The 26,698-nt window shown below is 38.2% G+C and overlaps 1 protein-coding gene across 1 annotated transcript in view; it reads right to left on the reverse strand.

The window, feature by feature from the left end:
• The window catches only part of drd2a (dopamine receptor D2a), a 57,764-nt gene extending 32,224 nt beyond the window's left edge, over positions 1-25,540 (reverse strand). The window contains exon 1 of the mRNA XM_080888257.1: positions 25,127-25,540. The gene's annotated coding sequence lies outside the window, so the exon portion shown is untranslated. The remainder of the gene's footprint in view (positions 1-25,126) is intronic.
• Between the last annotated feature and the right edge of the window lie 1,158 nt (positions 25,541-26,698).

The following is a 26,698-nucleotide window of genomic DNA, read 5'->3' on the forward strand; positions in this document are numbered from 1 at the left end:
TGCACGTGTTACATATGGATGACTGATTCTGACAACCATGATTTTCACTGTAAATCATGGTTGTCAAAAAAAGAAGCCAACACTCAGATACTAATCAGTGCAAAAATAAATAAATAAGTAAATAAAAAAACTTGGCTTATTTTCTTGGCTTACTTATTTGCAGCAGTAACACACCAACAGTGCCATCTTCACCTCTTCCAGTTGACACAATTTCACACAGCATCTGCGGACAGGACGCACAAAGCCCCTCCCCTCACTAGCAGCTGAAGTAGTCACCATTCACAACACTGAAGGACACTTTGAGGAGGTCAGTGGAGCTCATGTTTCAACAAGATTAAAGTATTAAACAGTTATTAGCCAGACCGGTGCAAATGTTAATGTTAGCTGTTTAACTATTAGCGATTATCCTGCAGCCACATTAGTTGTCATTTATTAATGGGCCAGCCAGTGGCTCATTAATAAGATGATAACATTAATCTTGGAGCTAGGATTCAAATACTATTGTTCATGCCTATCTGTAATTAATATACTGTAGAGCATGGAATTTTCTCATGAATTGTCTCCCAGTTTAAAATGAGAATCTAAAAATACCAGTGTGATACTGAATGTCATTCAGCTGGACAAAACTCACCCGTATACTGTACAATAAGCAATCAGTATCAGCAAGAAGAACAAAGCTTATTTTTGTTAAAGCACTGAAAAACAATTAGAGGCATTTTTCAGTTCGGTGAAACAATAACTAGATCGACTACTGCTTGCAGACACACAATAGACTTGTTTTGTCCCATGATACAGCTCTGACAGTTGTACTTAAAAAGCTTTCAGAATGAGACAAAGCAATTGTGGGGGGGGGGGGGGGGGGGGGAAATCCTATGAGGTGATTCTTGGTGCCTGATTGTCCTCTACACATGCCCTTGGGAACTGTGACCAAAGGCCACCTTTGTTTCATCAAACCTGCGGCTTTGGCTTTTCATGGTCTGAGAGCTGTTCAGATGTCTTTTAGCTAACTCCCTGGGGGCTGTTATGTGCCTTTTAGTGAAGAATGGGTTTTCTGCCAACTCTAACAAAAAGGCCTGATGGTTGAAGTGATGCACTGAAGGTTGTACTTCTGTAAGGTTCTCCTGTCTCCACAAAGGAGCTCCAAATCTCACTGGATTCATCGGTAGTTCCAAAGTCTAAAATCTGACCTGTACTTTTGGGTGCTTTTAATGCTGCATAAATTTCCATGTGTCCATGTGTAAAGGCACACATATAATGATATGTGTGCCTTTACACAATCCTGTCTGATAGTACAATTCTACTAACCTGTTAATGTTATATATCATGCACCTCAATAAAATAAACAAATAAATAAATAATAAACTAGGAAAACACACAAAAGACTTATTATTACACTATTTTAAAGGTAAGTGAATATTGTATTTGGAGGCAATGAAGTGTCATCAGTACAGGGGTATGGTTCAATTTCCACAAAGCTGTAATATAGACGCAATCACAAACAAGCCACAATTCATTATCATGTGCAAGCAACTTTATATTTCTCTGTCATTCAAGTCCAGTTGTAACACTTGATGTGTTACAGTTTATGAAACATTTCTTTATCTTCGGGTGACCGTGGCTCAGGGGGTTGGGAAGCGCATCTATAACCAGAAGGTCGCCGGTTTGATTCCCGGGCTCTCTGTCCTGGTCGTTGTATCCTTGGGCAAGACATTTGACCCTACTGGTGTTGGCCAGAGGGGCCGATGGCGCGATATGGCAGCCTCGCTTCTGTCAGTCTGCCCCAGGGCAGCTGTGGCTACAACTGTAGCTGCCTCCACCAGTGTGTGAATGAATAGTGGAATTGTAAAGCGCTTTGGGTGCCTTGAAAAGCGCTATATAAATCCAATCCATTATTATTATTATAATTATCTATTAAACTGATTTAGAGAGTTTGTGCTATAAGCAAAACTGCAGCTTGCCAAAAAATCATGCTGTAGGAAATATGACTGAACCCCAAATGGTTCTGGGATACTCTGATGTGTGCTTTGCATTCATCTTCGGTTGACTACAATATTGCTAAAATATTATCTTGCCTTCAGATTTGTCATAGTCACAAAATAAACACATCCACTGCAAAGCGCATCCTATTTTACAATACCCTCAGCAGTGTTTTTACTCCCACATACCTGTCTAGATTAATGTTTATGTCATCCTCCACTTTCTAAGCTCCATTTTCACTTCCTCTTTCTTCCTCACTCACACACTAATTGGTTCTACAACCTTTCAAGCTGCCACTTCTGCTGACAGAAATCTACTTCAAATCCCCATTTGGATCTAACTCGCTTTATCTCTTCAGCTAATTTAAAGCCAACAATTATTGTCCTGTCCTTTAATTGTTTTGGTAGGTTGTTTTTGTTTTTTCTTTGTTGCTGGGTTATGACTGTCATCAGTCAGTGTTACCCCCTTGCTTACGGCCAAAGGCAAAGCTGCATATCTGGTTCGGTGTTACTTTCAAATGGAGGTTTTGTGTGAAAACTGCTACTGTTTCTACTGTTGTTTTCTTTTCTGCATGTTTGCTGATTTTATGTAACATTACTTACAGGAAAAATTACTTTTAAATTTAAAATAACTTTAAGTGTGTGATCTATAATTCAATATTTTACTTTAACATTGTTTTGATGAACAGAATATTTAACGGGAATGTGAAAATGTGAATCTATTCTATGTTCAAGTGTTGCTGTGAAGTTGCCTTCCTTAAAATAATACAACATGAAACCAAGTGGCATGCAGTTACTTTTGCAGATAGCCAAGCAGAGACTAACCACCCTCCCATCCACAATCACAAACAAAAACGTTTTTCTCTAATATTTAGCAATTCAAGATAAATTAGATCAGATTAAAACATACTATTTATGCTGACTGTCTACACTGTTCATGGAGGTTTTCACCTTTCTGCAATCTAATCTTACATAAATGTTTTCCTATTATTTCCTATTAGCTGACAATGATAAGCGGTTGATGAATTTTTCAAACTATTTCATTAGGATAAAAGGCAATGAAACACCATGAAAACATTTAGTACATATGTTATTCTGCAGAAAAATGTTCCCCATTATTAATACATATCTTTTGGTTGAATTAATTTTAAATACTTTATATATTTAATATAATATTATAATATCTGTTCAGTGTCCAGTATCATATTCTACAAATCACATATTGTAGTTGCTGTCCATTGAGAACCACATATCTATGAAAAAACAGTTGTGCATGAGTTTAAAAACACAGGCCCACATCCTGATGATATTTCTTTTTAGCATATTAAATATATAAATAATACAAAAAAATCAAAAAACAAAACGGCTGAATTAAAAGCCTTGAGCAGTGGTTGACATGGTGAACCGTCAATATATACAGCAGGAAAAATGAAAATGAAAATATCAATGAAAAAAGAAGGTGGAGTTTTGGCAAGCAGTGCTCGCCTTGCTTGCCCTGACAAAATGGTGAAACATCCATCCAGGTCACCTGTAGCAAACCGGACATGTCAGCCAATGTTTTCTTTTTCAGGCTTGTGTTCTTTTTAGCGTCTTTACTGAATCTAGTTTCTTCATCAGGTTTCTCTACAGACTTTTAACACCTGCTTGCAACAACTGGTGTGTAGAGGACATATCTTTTTGCAGATGCTTTTTGTGCCCTTCAAATAAGTTTCTTATTTTGGCATCCTTGAAAATCTTTAGTGATCAGGACATTGCAAAGGACACACTGTTAGGAATTTTAATAGGGTCTGCTCACTGCAATGATTAGATTATTTATATTTTTGAGAGGTTCACACACTGGTTCTGGCCTCAATTATTATTGACCTTGGAGATGGAAGCATACTATCCCCACATTGTGATCATATTTATGCAACTAAGTACAGTGAAAAACAACACCAAAAACTACGCCTCTTTCTTTGTGTTTTTCTATTTCTTGAGCTCAGAAGTCAGCTGAATTATAAAGAAAAGGTACCAGCAGAGGGCAAAGGAAAACCAAAACCCAGGGAGAGGGTAAAGAAGGATTAAGTGAGAAGCAATGAGAAGTAGAAGGGAGGGAAACATGCTCCCGTTAGGATGTGTAAGCAGTGCTCTAGGGCACCAGTCTGTGTGTACCCTGCAGATGCCCTGTGCTGTCTAATCTTATTTATTTTCCCACTCTACTTACTTAGATACAGTACATGAGACTGTTCCCACTGCTGGCCTGATAGTTGGTGCTTGCTTATAAACAAAAACATCCACGCTCTCTGTGCTGCCTTAAATAGCTCATATACTTTAAATTCCACCCTCTGTGACCAGTTTGGTTAATAAAATAGAGTATATCTTTCAGACAGGTAAGAGAGTCATTATAAGTGGTCAAAAAACGCGTCAAATTCACTGCACGCAGGACGTAGTTATACAAGTATAACTACATTTCACTGTGTGTTATACTTGTATAACTATGCATGTGACAAATAAAGAACCTTGAACCTTGAACCTTTTCACCAAATAATACCTGCTGAGTGCTGAGTACTTGTATTAAAATATCTAACAGAATATTGAAATACACCTTTGAATGTATTTAGGATATTTTGTGTGTTCTTCTGAACAAACAACACTGTAAAGAGCCTTTCAACTTTGTGAAAGCAGCTGTCGTCTGTAAGATTGCTCTTGCCAATCCCGAGCCAGCTACCTGGCCCCAAACACTGTAGACTGTCGGGTTCCTCTGGTCCTGTGCTGTTTCTGTTTTGAGCAGATTGCATGAGATTTGCTTTCACAACATCTTTTAACATTTAAACTTTTACATGTAAAGCAGGCAAAGTGATATGATACATAATCTCACCAGCAAGTTACTCATTACGAGACTTAAGGGTTCTGCACAGTTCAGTAAAATCTTGGATTGGTAGCAACCAATTAATATTAACAAGCAGTCTCAGTGTAGAATTCAAACACTGCAGCTTTTTATAGTTGCTGTAAAACGACTAAAAAAATTGGTACACCGAAAAAAATTAATGAAAGGTGAGAGCCTAAAGCATTTTTTGAATGTACTTATTCCTTAAAAAAAAGGCATGTGCTTTTATTTTTGTCCATGAAGCTATTGGAAATTTAAAGTTTAACTTACCATATCGCATATGTTAATGCTTTGGATGCTTCTAGGAACTCATTTGCTAGTAATTTAAACAAGAGAAAATAAAATAAACTGGGTGACTAATCCAAAGATTAGAACATACTCTTGAGACTCTTGAATCTTTTCATTTCTTTGTATTTTGTTAGGAAAATGGAAAATAGCAGCAATTTATCAAGACATGCAAATAGAAACTGAAAAACATTATAAAAAGCAAAAACAGTTTATGGGGTTTGTCCACCTTCAACTGAATTCTCTTAGGCAACTACCTTTTCATTTGTTTAAGCGGTCTTCAGCAATAGTCCTCCAGGATTCTTGAAGGACATTCACAGCTCTTCTTTGGATGTTGGCTGCCTTTTGTTCTGTTCTCTGTCAAGATGATCCCACACTGCTTTAGTAATGTTGACGCCTGGACTCTGGGGAGACCAATCCAGGGCTGATAGTGTTCCATTGTGTTTTCCTATCCAGGTGTGCTTTTACTGCATGTGCAGTGTCTTTTGGATCATTGTCATACTGAAAAGAAAAGCTGTTGCCACTGAGATTGTATTGCATGGTGGGTCAAAATCTGTTTTGATAAGGACATCACCTAACCATCTCTCACTGAGTCTAAGGAGCTTGGAAAGAAAAGTGTCTGAACTTCTTTAAGTTGCTTGAAGATGTTTCACCTCTCATCCAAGAAGCTTCTTCAGTCTTATTCACAGAGAGAGTGAAACGGGCAAGTTGCCACTGCCTGTCAGGGCTGCAGTGTTGGGAAGTGGTCGGTGGCATGGTAACATCTTTGAACTGATTACTGTCACTGTACACTAATACGATAATAAACTAAAATAATATATTTAACTGACTAGTATTTCTGGTAATGACAAGCAAGGGCAGGAATTTAGTTTAAATTCCTACAAAATTTAGTTTGGAAGTGCGCCGGATACGCCCAACAGGTTAGAGACCCTGGACCCAGAACTCGCTAGAATTGATATTTCTCATCTGGCCTGGGAATGCAATGAGATTCCCCAGCAAAAGCTTGAAAATGTGGCTGGGGAGGAGGTTGTCTGCAATATCCTCTGCAGTGCAACCTGACATCAGATAAGTGGAAGATAACTGATAGATGGATGGGGGGATATTGTTATCTCTCTCTATTTTCTTTGGTTATTAGTTACAGTTTTCCCCATCACCATGAGCCAAAATCCTCATAATGAGAATGAAATGGATAGAAGTAAGATATTAAATGACATGTAATAGCCATAACCTTCAACCTTTTTAAGCATATCTCATTAGCATTAACTTACTTTATATTATCATTCAAGCTGGATGCTTTCACTTACAGTCCAGTATTATCAGTATTTTTTTTTGTCAAACTTTTTTATGTATTTTACTTGTAGCACAGTGAGCGTCTCAGGGCAAATGATATTCAGCACTATTATTTCAACCTGAGCCTTACCCTTTTTTTGTTTTTTTAAAACTATCATCACTTCTGTAGAAAACACTTTGCAAAGGTGCGCCATTTCTTTCTTTCTCCTCAGACACCACAATTATCTTTTACAACATCCACCCCGCCTTCTCCACTTCACCTTGAAGTGAACTTCTTCCTTACAAAGAGCATGGCAGCATGTAGACCTGAAGCAGATTCTGATTCACTAACATTTGCGCTGTGATAAGAACAAAATTGGCTGGAGGGCAATGTTTTATGAATCTGATGGTAATTTTTGCATGTACTATTATTATTTTTTGTGCAGGGTAAGAACATTTCTGTGCACATATAAGTAAATAGGACCGTGGCACACATGGTAACAGGGAGTAGTTTCACACAAATTACTAAATGAATGTTTCCATCTCAATCGGGTTGAGTTCTACGGGGATGCAAACGCACAAATTACACTCTCAGTGAATTTGCAACATCAATCATTTTTTCTTAAAATAATTGCATATATCATGTTATATATGAACCAGTCTGTGAATCGTATCAGTTATGATCTAGTTTTCAAATATATGGGCTTCAAAAAGAAGATTAGAAATATTGAGAACATACAAATTTAAGTAGCACTACTGTATCGCCTGTAATCCCATACATGCCACATGTTGTTAAGCTGTATAGTGGAAATGCTACTTTCGCTTTGAAGTGTTAAAGAAGTATTAAAATGTAACAAACACGCAACCTTCCTGTTCCCACAGAAATAAAGTTTTGTGTATGTGAATGTTAAGTCTGTTTGCTCTTGATAAAAAAATAAAATAAAATAAAAAAGCAGCTGCAGACATAAAGTCAGCGATAACCACTTTTTGGCAGACGAGGATTGCTTTTAGGTGTCCACATGACTGTGATAAGCAGTTATCGCAGATGCGCCGTAATTTATTTTTGTTCTGGAACTAGGCCTAGTCTCAATATCAGGCTCTTGCCACACTGCATAACTGCATTAATCTCAAGGAAAGAACATGTTACGATCAGGATAAATAAGGACTTTGAATTGATGAAAAGACCGAATTACACAAACAGCACAGAAAGCAAAACTCTTGGACAGGATGGCCAGTGCTATCTGGGGCTGTGTGGACATCTAATACTTTGTGGCAACAGCGGGGGGTGTCTGAGCAATTAGCTTTGCAAATATTTGAAAGGCACTAAGGCAACAATGGAGGTTTTAACAGAAAATTTAAACCATGCAAAGTGCTTTGTAATAATCACAAACTACAGCTTAATGATTATAACTTAGGTCACATCATACAGTATATGTAGAACCTCTGGCTTCTGAAATTACCAGGCAAATCCTGAAAAAAAAATGGCACCTCTATTCTGTGGAGGAAATTCAACTGAAATTGAAGAGGTATCCTTATATGCACTGCTGCACAGTAAGAAGAGCAGCAAGCATACTCCTACGTCACTGAAAATCTAACAGGCCGAGTCTCCATCCTCACTGGTCTAGTCTTAGGTCCAGTGCAGTCCTTGCTGTAATTTGTGGAGTCTGCCAATGGACCTAAGTCCGATATCTTAGTTAACTATCCACTATCCTCTCGCTTGTGGCTCAGCTTTATTCTTCTTCCCCCACTTGACCTCTCCCTCCAAAATAAAAGCACATTAAAAATAAAATGGCGCCCCTAAAAGTCTCTGGGCTACAAAGTGATACATTTGAGTGCACGCTGCATTAAGAAAGTTAGAAGATTTTCATACATAATACAAAAGGTAGGGAAGTGCCACAGACTTAATAGATATCAGATTATTTTTTTTATATGCAGTACACAGTATTCACTGAAATTGTTAATTTATGATCTATATCAATTATTTGTCCTTAATTTTTTAGGAAAAAGTAATTAAAAAATAGATTTTTGTCCATGTTAATTTTTAAATAATACTTGTTGGTGTTAGATGTTTGTCAGATGTTTGCAGCGGTACAAAACTAACTTAAATGATCACTGTGATTGCTACATTATTTTACAATACAAATGACTGTCAGAGTTGCAATAAATGAGCTTTCTCTCTGAGCACAAATTTTCCTTTCAACATCTGCAAAGGTTTTCCTGTGCTGCTGATCAATATCGCTTTTCTTTGCAATTACTTATATAGTCAAACTGTTTCCTGCTTTTAAAAACCCACCATTCAGACCGTGTTTTCTGTTTCCCAACAAAAACATGCACTTTGTGATCCTCTAACAAAAGAAGATGCGGCTAAAAACAAGCTGTTACTATGCGATTTTTTGAGGCCCATTATGGTGTTAATTCCATTGAGGCGCACCACTAATTAGCTGTCCGTTTCATTGCTTTTGTTTTTTGTTTTTTACTCTTAAATTTATGTCTTTTGTTTCAGTCACGTCTGTCTAGGGCCACAGCATGCGACGCCAGACACCTGTCAGTGGTCTTACAATCCTCTGCATTATTATCCTCTCAGCTCAGAAGCTTCTGTGTGTCTGTGGCATGTATATGAAAGCAGCAGTCAGAAAGCTGCTGGTAGGACAGTGCTTGCACACATGCTCAGATACATAAAATGACCACGGTTTGCCTAAGAGCTTTAACTTTAAAGTGTGAGTATACAATCTCAGATAAAAACTGAAGTAACCCCCTGGGTGTTGTGGGTGTCCTATGAAACAAAGCTGACAGCCAGAACAGTAAACAGAGAACAGTAAACAAAGCAAGGATAAAAAAGGAATCAAGTGGACCATTACAGATAAAATTATGTGAAAATTGTTGCACCAGTTGCATCAGTTATTATTATAAGATGTGTTATGTGTGGCGTAAGTGTGAACTGTGGGCATTGTGCATTGGTCTGTTGGAGATCAGTGCTGCCAGTAAACTGATTAATTGAAAACTCAGACAGGACGTCATAAGATTTTAAAGACAATCTGACACTGAGTGGTAGAGTTCGCCTTTTAGCTCAAGGCAAGCAGTGCTTCCGCAGTGAAATCTAAGGATTATTTGCATGTTCAAACAACAACGTTGCTGCATGAAAGAGCTCACATGTGGCCAAGAGCTGACTGAAAGCTTCTATTTGGATTGACACTATTAAAAAGCAGATTCTTGGAAGGGAGCTACAAGCTAGCAAATGAGTTAGAGAACCAAGAGGTAGTACAAGTACACAAAACAGAATAACTTAATAAATAAAACCCAAGAATGCTCCTTGTGGTGTAGATATATTACTTTGTGTATGATTAAAAGATGTTTGTTCTATTATCTACCTGCCTTTTTAGCCATTTTTAATCTTTGTGTATATGTTTTTTACAAGTAAATAAAAGAAGAAAACCATGAGAGAGACCAGAAGGCAAAAATGGGGCAAACTGCTGCCATTTTTGTGACACAGGTAACAAACAGCAACAGCTTACTAACTGGGAGGGAGAGCTTAATTTCAGACATAAACATGCAGGTCTGTAATGTAGTCCTCCTCTGCTTTTTAATCCCAGTCAATTGCTTATTTACACTCGTAAACATGCTCCATAATTACCAGCTCACACATCTGCTGACTCCCGTACATCTGCATCTGACGTGTATTGGCCTTCATTTGAGAACAGTGAGCGGACTGAACAGGCAGATTGTTAGGCTCCTCCGCGATAAGGGTCATCACCATTGGTTCCCTTTTAGAGGCAGCAGCTGCCATAGAGGATGGCTTACTAGCTTGCAGGAAATGTAATATTTCCCATGTGTCATGTAGTGTTCACTCATGTCCTGGGGGCATTTTCACTGCTTGTGGGAGAAAACTGCAGGCTGACATTATGATGTGGTCATTGCTTATAAGCAGTGGTATTTTTGAGCTCTTTAGCTGACTACATGTATGAAGTGGATTTGTAAATAATACAGCTGCACAGTCTTTCGGAAGATTTCTTTGTCCTCAAACCTTTCCCCACACCTCTCTCTTTTTCCTATTGACAGGAAAGCTGTGAAGACTAATATAATTTCTTTTTTTTTTTTTTAACTCTTGACAGAAAAACAGCCACAATAAACTCTTTTTTTCCTGTTATGTAACTCAGGAAGAATAGAATCAGCTGCTTTGTATCAATAGCTCTGGACTACTACCAATTAACTTAAAAGGCATTCATTGATAAAAAAAAAAAATGCATCTTAAATATTTAGGATGAATTTTTTTTAAAGTTTTTTTTACAGTGTGTTTTAGTAGAAGAGGGATTTTGTAGTACATTAAGACTCACAAGTTGAATTAGTAAGAAACATTGTGAAATTGTCAATTAAACTTAACAACAACAAAAACAGACATCTGTTAAAAAAAATTAAGCGAGTGAAAGCGGTGTTTTTAAATGCACTGTGTTTGACAAAATAATGATAACTGAATGTTCCTAAAACGACCGGTGACAATGCATAAATATATTTACAGCACTGATGTGGAGACAGGGAGTGAGTTGAATAGAGTCATGGTCAATAGAAGCACTGTTAGTTTGAAAATTCCTTTTTTTTCTCCCACACACTGTGCAACCACTATCCATAGAGACCAGCTAAGACTGCCAACCTACTGAGAGCTGTTCATGCTATAAAGCGTCTTACACAGTCTTGGGCATATGGCATGTTTGCATTATTGAACAGCTGCACCACAGAACAGCGGATGAAGTGTATCCAGCTCTCTGTGCTAAAATCTAAAGAGGGAAAAAAGGCCAAATTTTGAATTCAACAATTCCCCCAAAACCATTCCTTCTTCTTTTCTATCCAAGTATATTTGAAATAAGTCAGTGCTCAGATTTGGCTTCATCTGTCCCTTTTCACTCACTCCACCACACTTTGCTCTGGATAATGCTTCACATTTCCCACAAGATCTGGCTGTAAAACACTTATAACTTGCCAAAGTCACCCCTTGCTTGTGATCGTCTCTAAAACAAACAAACAAATTTGCTAAAAGGAAATTAAAAATTTATTATTCAGCGATTTTAACAACATGTTGCCTATTTCAACTTTTATGTAGCATTCTATCCAACCAGATGACCTCTGAATTGTGCGCAGTTGACCGGTCCTGAATGAAATCTCTAAATAGCTTGACCTCACTTTATACCCACAATCCCTCAGTTTCACATCTCACTGCATCCTCTTATTCCCAGGTGACCCAGCAGTGATCTATGGGAGCATAAGGCATTATCTAATGTGATATGAATGTGATTTTCATCTGCACGTTGCCAAGCCGACCCTCTAAAAAACAACAGATAGTAACTTCACTTTGGGCTTTTGGACACTTTCTTTAATCATATAAAATAAGGAATTTTTATTCCCCCCCCCCCCCCCCCCCCCCCCCGCCGACAGGTTTTGATTCATGCATTATAAAAGATTGAATAGACTCATAAGCATGAATACTGATATATATTGGTCATTTTTTGTAGTTCTCTAATTTCTGTTATTGGATTAGATTTCAGATAGCAAATTATGTTGTGATTACCTTTTACATTTACAAAACACACCCTGTAATTATAAATCTCCCCCATAATCTGAAAATAGTTTAAGTATAATGACTTTATAATCCTCTCATAAATGCACACCTAACCTGCAACTTTAATATAGGAAAAACACACGACTCTGTTGGCATTAAACGACATTAAACAACAACAAATGTTGGCATCAAGTACCAGTTGTGAAAATTCAGTTTAATAAACCATGCAACTACCCTGTTAATCTTACAGTAAGCTCCATTTAATAGCAGCTGTACTAAATTGCTGCTATTTATGAGCCTTTAAACTTGATTATTAATCTCACAGAAGCACTCAAACTTGAACATTTACAGTCGGGAAAAATAATTATTTGATTCCTTGCTGAATTTGTAAGTGTGGTCACTTACACAGAAATGAACAGTCATTAATTTTGATGATATTTTCATTTTAATGGAGAGAGACATCAACCATAATCAACCAAAATTTAGAAAAAACACATTATATAAAAGTTACAAATGGATTTGCATGCCACTGAGTGACGACTATTTGATCCCAAAGCAAAACCGGATTTAGTCATTCAGCACATAGATTACAGTCAATCAATCAATCAATTCCAGATACTCCTGATCTCAACGTATTAGATTGATGTATAAAGCACACCTGAGCACAGAATCAATACATTTTTCAATCAGTTTCCTCTATTCCATCCTCTCCATCTCTATGGAGAAAAGTGTAGACCTGTAAAATGCTGGAATGTGCTACAAGAGCATTGGCAAGAAGCTTGGCGATAACATAAAACTGTTGGTGCAATGACTCGGAAATGGAATAAAAAAATGACCATCTGTCACCCTCAGTGGAAGATCTTGCCACAGTCACCAAGATAACCAATAGTAACACACTAAAGCATATGTTGGAGTGTCTAGAAGGTCCCCCTGATCCAGAAGGCACATGTACAGGCCAATCTTAAGTTTACTAGTGAACATCTAAATGATTCAGAGATGGTTTCAGAGGAAGTGCTGCGGTAGATAAAATCAAAATCAAGCTGAGGGGTATCAATTTGTCCTGATGTTTTTGTATAATGGGAAATACTGAGCATGGCCCAAAGAACACCATCCAAACAGTAAAACATGGAGCTGGAAACTTTATGCTTTGGGGCTATTTTTCTGCTGAGGGTAAAGTGTGACTTCACTGCGATGATAAGCCAGTAAACGGAGGCCATGTGGTGGATGGATCTTCCAGTATGACAATGACCCAAAACATGCCACCAAGGGAACAAAAGAGTGGCTAAAAAAGTAACACATTAAGGAAATGGAGTAACTAAGTTGTTCTTCACACCTCATAGAAAATCTGTGGAGGGAGCTGCAGCTTCGAGTTACCAAGCAGCAGCCAAGAAAACAAAAGGATTTATAGAGTGGAACCAAACCTCTCTTAAGATGTGTAAAGGGTTTCTTCATCAAGTACTAAATCATGATTTTCTTAGGGATCAAATGCTGGTCACTCTGGATTTAGGCTTGAAATTTTGTCTCTCTCCATTAAATGAAGCCACCCTAAAAATCAGAGACTTTTAATTTCTTTACAAGTGAGCAAACTTACATATCCCGAATTAGATCAAATAATTGTTTCTCTCTATATAAATAACCTTTGTGAAAATTTATCTAATGCTGCATTCCATCTTTATGCAGATGATACACCTATTATTTATTTCCTTCAGTAGCACAAACCCCTTGATTTTTTACAGTCTGCCTTTGATGTTGCTCAGTAACATTTAACTCAACTTACAACTAACCTGGTGTTAAATGTAGATAAATCTAAGTTCACGTTATTCTCAAATGGCAAAGAGTTGTTATCTGTGTTTCTATCTATTGTAGGTATCATTAGAGATCAAGGTTTGTCATTGAAAACTCACATCGAAAGGCTTGTGTCCAAGTTGAAAGTAAAAGTGAAGTTTTTTGGAAATCATGTTTCTTTATCCAAGTGAGAAAAAACACTTGATTTATGCAACTTTTTTTTTTTTTTAACTGTTATTAGATTTTGGTGATCTGCTTTTTATGAATGCACCTGCCCTGTACATAAAGAGGGTGGATAGTGTCTATCATTGTGCCTTTTTATGTTATTATTGGATGTGGAAATCGGCCATCTGTGTATATAAGCAGACGTTCCCATTGGTTGGTTTTATCTATAACTCTCTCCTCGGGCTAGTTCAGTCTTATCTGTGTATTTATATGTGTAAAAACTACAACCAATATAGCCTTCGCTGTCACAATGCCATGCAAATAAGTTGTCCTGAAAATCAGAAGAGAACTGGGAAAAAGGCATTTAAATAAAAGGCTGTCCCTGTTTCCTGGAATAGTCTACAGGAGGAACTGAAATTGGCAGAGATGGTTACCATGGGGGAGTTTAGGTCCATTTTAAAGGAGTGAGAGAATAACTCTTTTAGTCAGTGTTACTGTTTTTAAATATGGCTCTTAATGTATGTTTGTGTGAAATATTGTATTTGTTTTTTACTTGTTATGTGTTGTATTTGCTGTAACCTTTGCTGCCATGATGGCCAGGTCTCTCCTGGAAATGAGATTTAAATCTCAATGAGACTCTGACTTGAAGAAATGAATGATAATAAATAAATAAATAAATAAATAAATAACTTCCCTCGCTGTACTACAAAACCATCATTATGCTTCTTGAGATACACATTGTCTGATAGTGGCTCTTTTTGCCTTTCCCCATTTTCTCTTCTGTTACATAAATCTAATTTGTGGATGTTGGATCAAGGTAATTGCCTTTTCTAAACTGATTATGCCAAATAGTCACACCTGTTTTCCTTTGTCGTGTATGTTTATGTGCACACAGGGATTTAGTCTTAGTTAACCTTCTTCAGACCCTTCATTGTTAAATCTTTGTCTAGTTTTTAGTAACAGCCTATACAAGCTGAACACAAAAGCTTAAACTGATATCAGTCTGTCAGTACCAACAACATGTTTGATTTAAGCCCGTGATAACCTAATTAGTTTTCTATCTGGCACAGCCCTGTTTGTTGTTGGGTCAGAATGACCGAAGCTGAGGAAGTCAGTGACTATGTTGTAAATTCGCTTTTTCAGAAAATAGCTCCCCTTTGTTGCTGTGTGAGTGAAAATGCAGCTCGTTGCAAATGTGAAGCCACGTTGTACGGACCGGCTGTGTAGGTGGTAGCTGGTATGACTTTTACTGTGCCTAAAATAAACCTGCTCATTCCGGTAGCAATTAGTGTGTCATTATCTTGTCATTGCAATTATGCTGCCTTTCTCTCGGCTCTTGCAATTTAAAAGTTTTTCTCCCAACATCCATATGGGGTGCATTTGCTTTGATCAGGCACACCTCTGACATAAAAGCAATAAACATTTTACATAAAAAAGAAAACGTGGAGCTTATTTACTAAAAATAATTGGTAAGCTGTGTTTTCTGTTCAAATGAAAGTGGACAGAGGTACGCTCTCTCGTTTTAGTGAGACAATCACATTTCATAACGAAGAGACGCTGGAGCAGTTTGAAAGCTGTATTTATATTTATATATGTATCATACTAAATCAAATCCATCCTTCTCACACAGTGTGCACCGGGTTAGCATATCTCTGTTTAAACAGAGTTAAAGAAGAAAGGCCCTCAGCAGTTTGCATTAGGATGCACAAGCGCCAATGTGACTTACATAAGAGACCACCCAGCCATTTATTTGGTTTAGATATAGTATGCAATAACCCATATCAAGGGAAATCAAAGTACGCGTTTTAACACTGGCAAGGGAGCTTTCACTGTGAAAAGACTGTCTGAAGGAGGTGAAAACAAATGATATATTGGAGATTCAGGAAGCGTCAAGACAGGCACACTGAAACAGAGTGAAAGAGATACATAAAGGGCTGAATAAAAAGCACCGATGAGTCAACCATGAAGGCTTAACCGCAGAGGTTACAAAATTCTACCTATGCTACAACATTGCTTATACAGTGAGACATAAAGGTTACTGTTGTGAAGATTTGAGCTATTCTCTATTCAGATCAAGCCATAAGGGTAAAAATGGAAGGACATCCACCCACTGCCAAAAGAGGAAACGGAGGTTGGTAACAATCCTCCATTGACCTCATTAGGTGATAGGGTAGTTCCAACCTAACAACTGGTGTGGTCCCTTGAGACGTTGCATACACACACACGCACACCGTTTACTACTTTTCCATTGCATCCCATGTAAAACAGAGCCAGAAACAGATGAACAGAAGTGCATGCACCTGTAATGTTGAGTATCTGCCCCTTCTTTTTTGCTCACACACTTTAGGTCTCATTATACGAGAAACTTGAAAAGTCAAACGATTCCCTGGATTTGTCCTGAATTGTTTAATTAAACACATGAAAATATGTCACTTTGTTTCAAGGTGAATTTTTAACTGTGTGTCATTAAATGGAGACTCTGAGCAGCTGCTTCTCACATTTCCACAGTGGGAAATGAGGTGCAACAAGTGTAAGTCTGACAAAGGTCAGGTGACCAGATGGATTGGCTGTAAAAACAGAAACCACAATAGTGTCTTGTGGTGGTTTCACTTTATTTATTTACTCTCAAGCTGTTCTGTGATCACTGAGATGCGAAAGAACGAAAGCCTTATCTGCAGTTTCAAACACAAGAAATATTAAAGTGTTGGTACTTATTTTACAGACATGCAGCTTGTGGGGATAGGTTAATTGGATAATCTAAATTGTCACTAGGTGTGAATGTGCGAATGAAAGTGAGTGCGAATGGTTGTCTGTCCCTGTGTGTTGGCCCTGCGACAGACTGGCGACCTGTCCAGGGTGTACCCTGCCTCTCGCCCTATGACAGCTGGGATAGGCTCCAGCGCCCCCCGCGACCCTGCAAAGGATAAGCGGAAGCGAATGGATGGATGGATGGATGGATGGATGGATGGATGGATGGATGGATGGATGAATGGTACTTATTTTACTGCTTCCTATATGCTACACATATTTATTGCATTCACGAATAAATTAAAAAGATACCCATCCACTGGTTGAACTAACAAACGAGTATCTCGGACTCTTGGAAAGTCTCACTGGCAGAAAGAAGAAAAACAAGTCTGAAAGAAAGCACATTGTATTAGTTTAGAGGAGCTTAAGACCAGGCCCCTAAGTACCAAATCTACATAGGCAGGGTTTCCTTCCATATAAGGCCTAGTGGTACACGGTGTGTAATGATGACACAGAAAAATGCAGAACAAAGCAATCCTACTGAGAAGCACAAACAATTACCCGTGATAGTGTATGGGAATATGTGTCAAACGTTCTCAAGCTCTGAGGGGTTGCACAACAAAATGTTGTTTATCTTGAGGGGTTCAAGTTCCAGTCTTTCCATTTCCAGTCGTTCCATTTCTCCTTCTGTTATGCACATGTAGACAAGTATATTTTCTCATACAGTGAAATGGGGGCTTTCCAGTACAATCTCAGTCACATTTCTTTTAATCTATGGTAGAATAAACCTGATTCATTAAATGAAGTGAGTGCAAACTTATTGTGTACGTAAACTGATAACATTTCTATGAAAATATTACTGAGTGATGCCCAATTTCCCCATATTGTTAAGGAATCAGTTTTCTAAGGCTTAAACAGTACAACAAAAACAAGAGCGGTCCAGTAATCCATTTATTTTTAATCCCTGCCTTGACTTAGATCTTTTTTCTTTTCTTTTTTTTAAAGAAAATCTTAAAATGCTCAGTGTTTGATCACATTTTTACCAGCCACCAGTTATACCTTTGTTTTACTGGGCGCAAAGCTAATCTAAGCTCATCTGTTTTAAATAGCTGCCTATGGTTTTGTGCTCAGAGCTGGCGAAAACTATGGCAAGCAACCAAAAAATCCATACCAGAAAACAAAGACAATGAGTTCAAAGCAACAGCAAGAATAATGAAATCAAAGGGCTGGTTTCAGTGAGATTGTTACTGCAAGCAACCGTTTACATAACCAGGACTGATCAATTAAATTATTATAACCGCAGTAAATCACTTCTTCAGTTTTCTTATACTATGCTCCTGACTGTGGTTGTGAAAACATCTAAAAATGTCACTTTTCTAATGAAATAATATTTGACTGGGCATCAAGTTCACAAAGAGTAAGACTGAAGTTATTCATAATAAACGCTTGTTTTGCTTTCTAAAACAAAAGACTCCTGAGCTGTTGAGGAAAATGTCAAGGGAACTTCCATGAAAGAGTCTTTAACATAACACAAACCCAGCTTTCGTTTGGCATTTGACATCGCTTAAAAAGAAATAGTTCAAAGAGACGAATGAGTCATGTGCTGTATCAAAACGGACACATCGCCCTACTTCATCTCACTTTCACCTTTTAATTTTGGCCCTTGTTAAGGTTCACATTCACAGCCAAGAAGAGTATTTTTTTCTTTCTACACCACCTAGAGGGTCTCTGGGTGTCAAGCACCATCTGCAGAAGTTGGAATGATTTCGAACAATTGCCGCTAATTTAAAGTCTACAGTGAGAAACCCTTGGGTGAACCACATATTTGTGGTTTTTAAAAGCTTTTCATACCAAACTGTCCACACAACAAGAGAACGGTGAAGTAAGTTCATTTCTCCTGAAAAATTATTTATTTATTTCTATTTTGCTATTAATTCTCAATCCTTGTCTTATAATGCTCATCCTGTCAATATCAACCCAAAGTCTTTCATCTGTCTCATGCAGTTTTTCACTAGAAAAAAATTCTCCTGCATTTTGAGCCAAGGTTTGTAAGCCTCTTATATTTTATGAAGCTCTATATAGGGAGTGCAGAATTATTAGGCAAATGAGTATTTTGTCCACATCATCCTCTTCATGCATGTTGTCTTACTCCAAGCTGTATAGGCTCGAAAGCCTACTACCAATTAAGCATATTAGGTGATGTGCATCTCTGTAATGAGAAGGGGTGTGGTCTAATGACATCAACACCCTATATCAGGTGTGCATAATTATTAGGCAACGTCCTTCCCTTTGGCAAAATGGGTCAAAAGAAGGACTTGACAGGCTCAGAAAAGTCAAAAATAGTGAGATATCTTGCAGAGGGATGCAGCAGTCTGAAAATTGCAAAGCTTCTGAAGCGTGATCATCGAACAATCAAGCGTTTCATTCAAAATAGTCAACAGGGTCGCAAGAAGCGTGTGGAAAAACCAAGGCGCAAAATAACTGCCCATGAACTGAGAAAAGTCAAGCGTGCAGCTGCCAAGATGCCACTTGCCACCAGTTTGACCATATTTCAGAGCTGCAACATCACTGGAGTGCCCAAAAGCACAAGGTGTGCAATACTCAGAGACATGGCCAAGGTAAGAAAGGCTGAAAGACGACCACCACCGAACAAGACACACAAGCTGAAACGTCAAGACTGGGCCAAGAAATATCTCAAGACTGGTTTTTCTAAGGTTTTATGGACTGATGAAATGAGAGTGAGTCTTGATGGGCCAGATGGATGGGCCCGTGGCTGGATCGGTAAAGGGCAGAGAGCTCCAGTCCGACTCAGACGCCAGCAAGGTGGAGGTGGAGTACTGGTTTGGGCTGGTATCATCAAAGATGAGCTTGTGGGGCCTTTTCGGGTTGAGGATGGAGTCAAGCTCAACTCCCAGTCCTACTGCCAGTTTCTGGAAGACACCTTCTTCAAGCAGTGGTACAGGAAGAAGTCTGCATCCTTCAAGAAAAACATGATTTCCATGCAGGACAATGCTCCATCACACACGTCCAAGTACTCCACAGCGTGGCTGGCAAGAAAGGGGATAAAAGAAGAAAAACTAATGACATGGCCTCCTTGTTCACCTGATCTGAACCCCATTGAGAACCTGTGGTCCATCATCAAATGTGAGATTTACAAGGAGGGAAAACAGTACACCTCTCTGAACAGTGTCTGGGAGGCTGTGGTTGCTGCTGCACGCAATGTTGATGGTGAACAGATCAAAACACTGACAGAATCCATGGATGGCAGGCTTTTGAGTGTCCTTGCAAAGAAAGGTGGCTATATTGGTCGCTGATTTGTTTTTGTTTTGTTTTTGAATGTCAGAAATGTATATTTGTGAATGTGGAGATGTTATATTGGTTTCACTGGTAAAAATAAATAATTGAAATGGGTATATATTTGTTTTTTGTTAAGTTGCCTAATAATTATGCACAGTAATAGTCACCTGCACACACAGATATCCCCCTAAAATAGCTAAAACTAAAAACAAACTAAAAACTACTTCCAAAAACATTCAGCGTTTTTTGGGTTCATTGAGAACATGGTTGTTGTTCAATAATAAAATTATTCCTCAAAAATACAACTTGCCTAATAATTCTGCACTCCCTGTAGGAGCTACAGCCAATTAGCCAACGATGTCTACTATCCATGCACATATGTTGTGCGCATATTCCCTGGTCACTTTATTAGGTATATCTGTTCACCTGCTAATTAATGCAAATTTCTACTAAGCTATTTACACGGCTGCATCTCAATGCATTTAACTGTGTAGACATGGTCAAAAGAACCTTCAGAAATTTAAACAGAGGATAATAGGGAAGAAACGACTTTGAACAAATGGTTATTGATGCCAGACAGGCTGGTTTTGAGTATTTCAGAAAGTGGTGATGTACCGGGTTTTTCCCTCACAACCATCTCTAGAATTTACTTAAAATGGTCAGTGAAAATGCGTTATTGATACCAGGGGTATGAGAACATTGGGTATAGCAGCAGAAGACCACTGGATTGCCACTCCTGCTAGCTAAGAATAGTTTACACAGGATCACCAAAATTGGACAATAGAAGATCATAAAAACATTGCCTTTTCTGATATGTCTTCATTTCTACTGCTACATGCATATTGTTGGGTCAGAACCTATATGCGTTCATGGCATAAATACCATGAACGCGTTGATCCATCGGACCCTTTTCACGCTTCGCCATTCCAAAGCATGAAAACGATGTGCATGCAGAAGTTGCAGTAAATTGCCGCAACAGCAGAGGGAGATATTTTATTTCAAGCCAACATGAAAATAACCAGGAAAGTGCTAGACAGACATTATTCCCCATTTGCATGTATATAGATATTAGCCACCCATCTTATTCATTTCTGATGATTAAGAACCCTGAAATTACTTCTTGTCTTTAATATATTATCTCCCCCTGCTGGTAATGCAACTTCTGCATGTGTGTCCATTTCACATTTTGGAGAGGCAAAGCGTGAAATAGACACAGTGGACCGGCGTGTCTATTACACATTTTGGTGTGATATCAGGTTGCTTTATGACCACCCCATGTCCCAAAGTTCAAATGATTTGGAACTGGTTTCCTCAACATGAAGATTTATGTGGTCTACTTAAACTGCCTCCACAGTAGAGCCCAACTGATATAGGATTTGTAAGACTGACACTGATATTTGGACACTTCACACAAACAGACAACACAAGTAGATAGGTTATCATTTATTGACTTATTTTTTTATTTACTTGTTTACACTTTACAAACAAATGTGCTGCCAACAAGGAAAAACTATGCAACATCAACACTCATAACATGATTGAAGAGTCTTTCTCCCATCTCTTCTTTACTTTTACTTTTTCATTCATAATCTGTTATAAAAGCAGATATTAATCGATCAGCAAATAGCTCATATTGGTAGATAAAATCAACTTGCCAATATATTGGTCAGGCTCTCTTCTACAATCTAAAGATTTCAGTCAAGTCGAGCACTTTTGCGATGTGGTCGAATTAAAAAATTAACATCACACAGATGTGCACTAACTGTGTGATGATATCATGTCATTATGGACCTAAATCTCTGAGAATTGTTTCCAGCACCTTGTTGAATCTATGCCACAGTTTTGAGTTCCAAAGGTGGGTAGAACCTGGTACTAGCAATGTGTAACTAAGAAAAGGTGTATGGTTTGTACAATCATGCAGAAATGAGGGTGTTGCCTAATTTTCTCTGACACTGTTCTCTAACTGCAGGTAAAGCAGGATCATACCTCTGGAAAAACTTTGCATGTGTGTGTATATCTGTGGATTAGTGAGATAGCGAGATGTTCAAAGGTTCAGTGTGTTTTCCAGGTATACTAAGTTTTGACTGCCTGTTGCTCAAGCTTAAAAACATAAAGACCAACAGGCTCTTTTTTTTAAATTAAAAATGTGCAATGGTGGATTTCTATCCAGCAGAGCAGTAAGTCTGTATAAGTTATTTTTGTCTGTTTCTAAATGCAAGAGAGTACGTTTTGCAGCTTTTTTCTGTATGTTTGTGTGTCTCTTCTAAATATAAAATTGAATTTGTGGAGGTGTTAGTGATTTGAAAATGTTATGAACTGCACTATAATTGCCAAAAATATAGTACTGTGTGTGTACCCCTCTCCATGTAACTACATTTAAAAATAAAATATGTGCGATTGCAAAGTGTTAAATGAGTAATAAAAAAATCAATATCCAGTTATTCACAACAAACAAAGCCTAGTGATTGTAAATAGTGTTTAAACTGTTTAGATCAATATGTAATATGGACACACCATTAACGCATATATAGACCAACCAGCTAACCTGACTATCACAGCATATAACAGTAGAACCACGATCATAATAGATCTCCTATTGGGTTTGGACCTAATTGGCTCGTCCATCCTGTCAGTAATTGTGTGCGTCCCTTGAGTGTTGATGTATTTGACATGCTGGGAAAGGGGTTTCGGGAGAGAGAGAGACTGTAAGCGAGTTGGATAAAGTCTCAGAGATCCAATACAATTAAGTGATTTACTTACAGGGATGTTTGTGACCCTGATATAAAATCTGTGAGACGTACAAGAAGAACCCTGTAGCTGAGTTAGAGCTTGTGGATGGGCATCCTTTTGGGATATTAAAGGGAATACACCTCCGCTTTTTCTTGAAGGAGTCCATGTTTACACTATTCGGAGGCCATTTCAGGCATCCAGTTAGTAAGCTCTATGTTCTGCTGAAAATCTAAACTATTTATATTTCGTCTTCGGTTGCTTAGATGTCAGATGGCGCCACACGCAAAGGTCAGATGTGCTGTTTTTTGGGGCCCGACTGAGTATCATCAAGTGCTCCATGACATTCTGGGTCTGAGCTGCGTCTTCTATACACAATGATTAAAAAGTGTTTATAGAGCTTGGAATATATGTGGTTTCATTTCTGCACCTACACATTTATGAAGTTGCACTTTGCAAGATGCATAAAGTCATGTAAGACTTGATTAGTAAAAAAAAAAAAAAGTCACTTTTTAAAGTGTATTTCTGAAGTGGCAAGCCTCATTCATTCAGCCATATAATGTACAGGTAATACTATACACCATGAAATTAAATGTTCCTCCAGAGCATGACAAGGCTTAAACCATACAAGACTGCAAACAGAATTACAAAAGGTACACAGCATTATAAAAATATAAATATATAAATACAGTATAAATACATACAGACGAAAAAATTACATTAAAATTCCTTACAGTTTCTACTTTGCAAAACAAAACAACTGCACCACGCCAGTCCGACGTAAGATTTCTCCTCTGAATGACTTTCAAATCTGTCTGATTAATAAAAGACTCTGTGGTTTCACAGCAGCAGCTCCCTGCACCCGAACAACTTTTGTTTGGGTTTGTAATTGGATTTAACAAGCACAAGCTGCGACACAGCGTCATTTCTGTTGACTGCATGTCATTTGAGAGCAATGTGTTGAATCTCAACATTTTATTGATCGAACGGCAGCATCGAGTGATTTCCCTTTAGATCTTTATGTGCTTCATCCATTCAAAGTCTGTGCATCACCTCAACGTAAATGTTGCCATGAAATCAAATCTCTCACAATGCATCTTAAGGAATCTTATGGAATCTGAGCCCTTGTTAGTGTTTTTTTCCCCCGAGTATTAATTCAAATAATCCGTGTGGGGATTAATTTGTGCTTATATTTCTGTATATAGCATCCAGGAGATTGCATTCAGAAAATCTGCTTGTGGCCAAACAGCTAGGCTGGACAAGCCTGCATCAGGCAGCTCTGGTCAGACTGTTTTCCACACAAAAGCATCCAGCAGATCAGACACAGGAATGTATAGAATTCAAAATGTGTCAAGGGAATTCAATAACCAGGCTCAGCCTCTATCCATTTGACCTAAGATGGGTTCACTAAGGATTACTGGTTTGGTTTCTATATTAAAGAAGATTTAAATAGTTAATTCTAGTCAAGTGGAGTTGATATGAGCAATTTGCCTTGACAAATAAAGCCTGACAGCATCCCTTTTGATGAAACCACCAATTTGCCAACCAGGTGTTATAACCACCTGACCTATTCAGATATCCATACCTGCTGGGTACAGAGCAGCTGCTGACCAAATGTCAAAGCAGGTTTTTGTTGTTATGGTGGCTTATTAATATTTTCCAGAAGGCAGTCATACTGTTCTTTCATTTCTTTCTCCCCTTTTAGCACTGACTCAATCAAAAGAGATAAGTCTTAAATCAAAATCACCACAATCATTAGCATTATTCAGTTATTTGTCATGCTGTTTATGTGTTAGTTAGAATATGGCAGTAACTCGGAACATACATATAATATACACATCTTTTTTTTTAAATATTCACATAGATCATAAAAGGGTAACATAAACTCCATCAAATGCGCTCTCGAGGCACTCAGGCTTATCAAGAGAGGTTTAGATACATTTTCCACTTTATTTATTTCCTGTTGTTGATAACTTGTGAAAGCTGCTTAGCGATGCTGACACAGGACGGAGTGTGCAGCCTGTACAGCAGTCACCTGCGCAGCACGAAGCTTGTGCCGAGAACCCGCTGCCTCTGAAAACCCAGCACTAATTACAAATTGGAAAGCACGAACAGATCTGAAATCAGCGCTTCGCGGGTTGGAAAGGGCACCGTGACACGGACACATCGCCACTCTCAAGTCTGAAACTAGGGTATAACTCACTTATAGCCCCCCAGCCACCCACCCTTTCTTGGGGTGGTTAAAACTGTCTTATATTAACGCCCAGCCAGGATCGATAAGGTAAACAGTAGACCTGTCATACAAATAAAACAGTGCACATGCTTGCGCTACCTGCAGTGTTATTTAATGTATGTATGTATGTATCTTTGAGCGATATGTCATAGATTATAAACTACCCTGGATTATCTTATTTTTTCTCAAGTTTAATACATCACACAGAGAAAACAGAACTGTCTTACCTTCACGCCATAAGTTTCAGAATCTTTGCTTTCACAGGAAGCGGCTGTTAAATCCAAGATCATCCACAGTTAGCTCCCACTGTATCCTTTATTTGCTTTACTCATTGCTTACTCTTTAAAAAAACGAACCGTCTCTTCGCGTCGTCTCTGGTGCGAGGCATTAGTTCAAGCTGGTAGGTTAAAAAAAAATAAACTACTGGGAGCCAAAATACATAGCCTAACAGTGAACGAATGAATTAAACAACACCTAAGATCACTTGCTGTTTTCCGGCCGTTTAATTAAACCCTCGAGGTTTATTTTATTTTATTTTTTAAAATTTTTAGATCAGTTCTGATCTTGAGAGAGCGGAGAAGCAGAAGCGGAAACTGTGCGGTGCCCTTCTGGTGTCCAGGAGCTTTACGCGGAGAGCTAAGTTACCTTCTGCACTGACGGAGACGGGAGACGCGGCGGCTGTGAAGAACTGTGGAAAATCAAGGCGGGGTTACATCTGTTTAATTCCTAAGAGGGATGCGTGTTTTGTTTTTTTGGGGTTTTTTTTGTAATGTCACCGGTGTAAGTGAAACCTTATTCCCTTATGTTTGCCTCAGATTTTCCACAGTTCTATCTTCTCTCCGTGGCACGGGCTGTGCTTTTTGTGTAATAAGTAAATAATGGAAAATGGCAGTGTGTGATTTAAAAAAAAATTGGACATCTTTTGATCACTAAATAAACAGTTGGTTAATAAGTGGGCACATGCTAGGATGTGAGTTGGTGGATCAGCACAAGCAGTGAAAATGGTAATGAAAGAAATGAGCGAACACATGGACTTACAAATCCATCCCACGCATTCCTCATTATCATTTTCTTAGATAATGATCTTTATTATTTATATATGTATTTTTTTTTTTCATCTATTGCCAAACTTTGTCATTATTGTTAATTGCTGGCATTTCTTAGGACTCTGTTGGCTTTCATCCCAGCAATATTACACAGTGAATTCTACCAAGTAAAAGGACAGGAAGCAAACTGTTTTGTTTGTCCTTGGGACAAGTAATAAGGAAAGAATGTACAATTTCATATTACACCACTGAGATTTATTTGCACCTGCTGGTTCCATTCAGTACAAATGACACAAACCACCTTCCATCAGTGTGTGCATATATAGGGAAGTCCAAACCAGAAATATAAATGTTACATTGTTAAATTCTCCCAATTCTTTTTGATCTTTGGGCTGAAGGAAGGACAATACTCGGTGTATAAATGCTCAATCAACAATCTTTTATTCCATACAATTCAACACTTTATGAGCATAAACCATCCGGAGGGGAGATTAGCGCGGGAGGGTGTCCGCCTGATCTCGAAGTGTCTGAGCATTCCACACATTCTTATAGCTTAAGCTCCCCCTCCACTTAGTCATAAAACCTAAACATCCACATTCTTTCTCTCTCTCAGTGAGCCTAAGTTATGACCTTGGCTTCTGTGCAGTATGTTCTGTTCTTTGCTAATCAGACAAATAAGGCCATGACTCTCTGAAAACAGTATTTCTTATAACTCAGCAGCATAATGCATCATAAAACAATATCATTCATTCA

Source organism: Rhamphochromis sp. 'chilingali', assembly GCF_963969265.1.
Source record: "Rhamphochromis sp. 'chilingali' genome assembly, chromosome: 8".
In the NCBI taxonomy this organism is placed as follows: Eukaryota; Metazoa; Chordata; class Actinopteri; order Cichliformes; family Cichlidae; genus Rhamphochromis; species Rhamphochromis sp. 'chilingali'.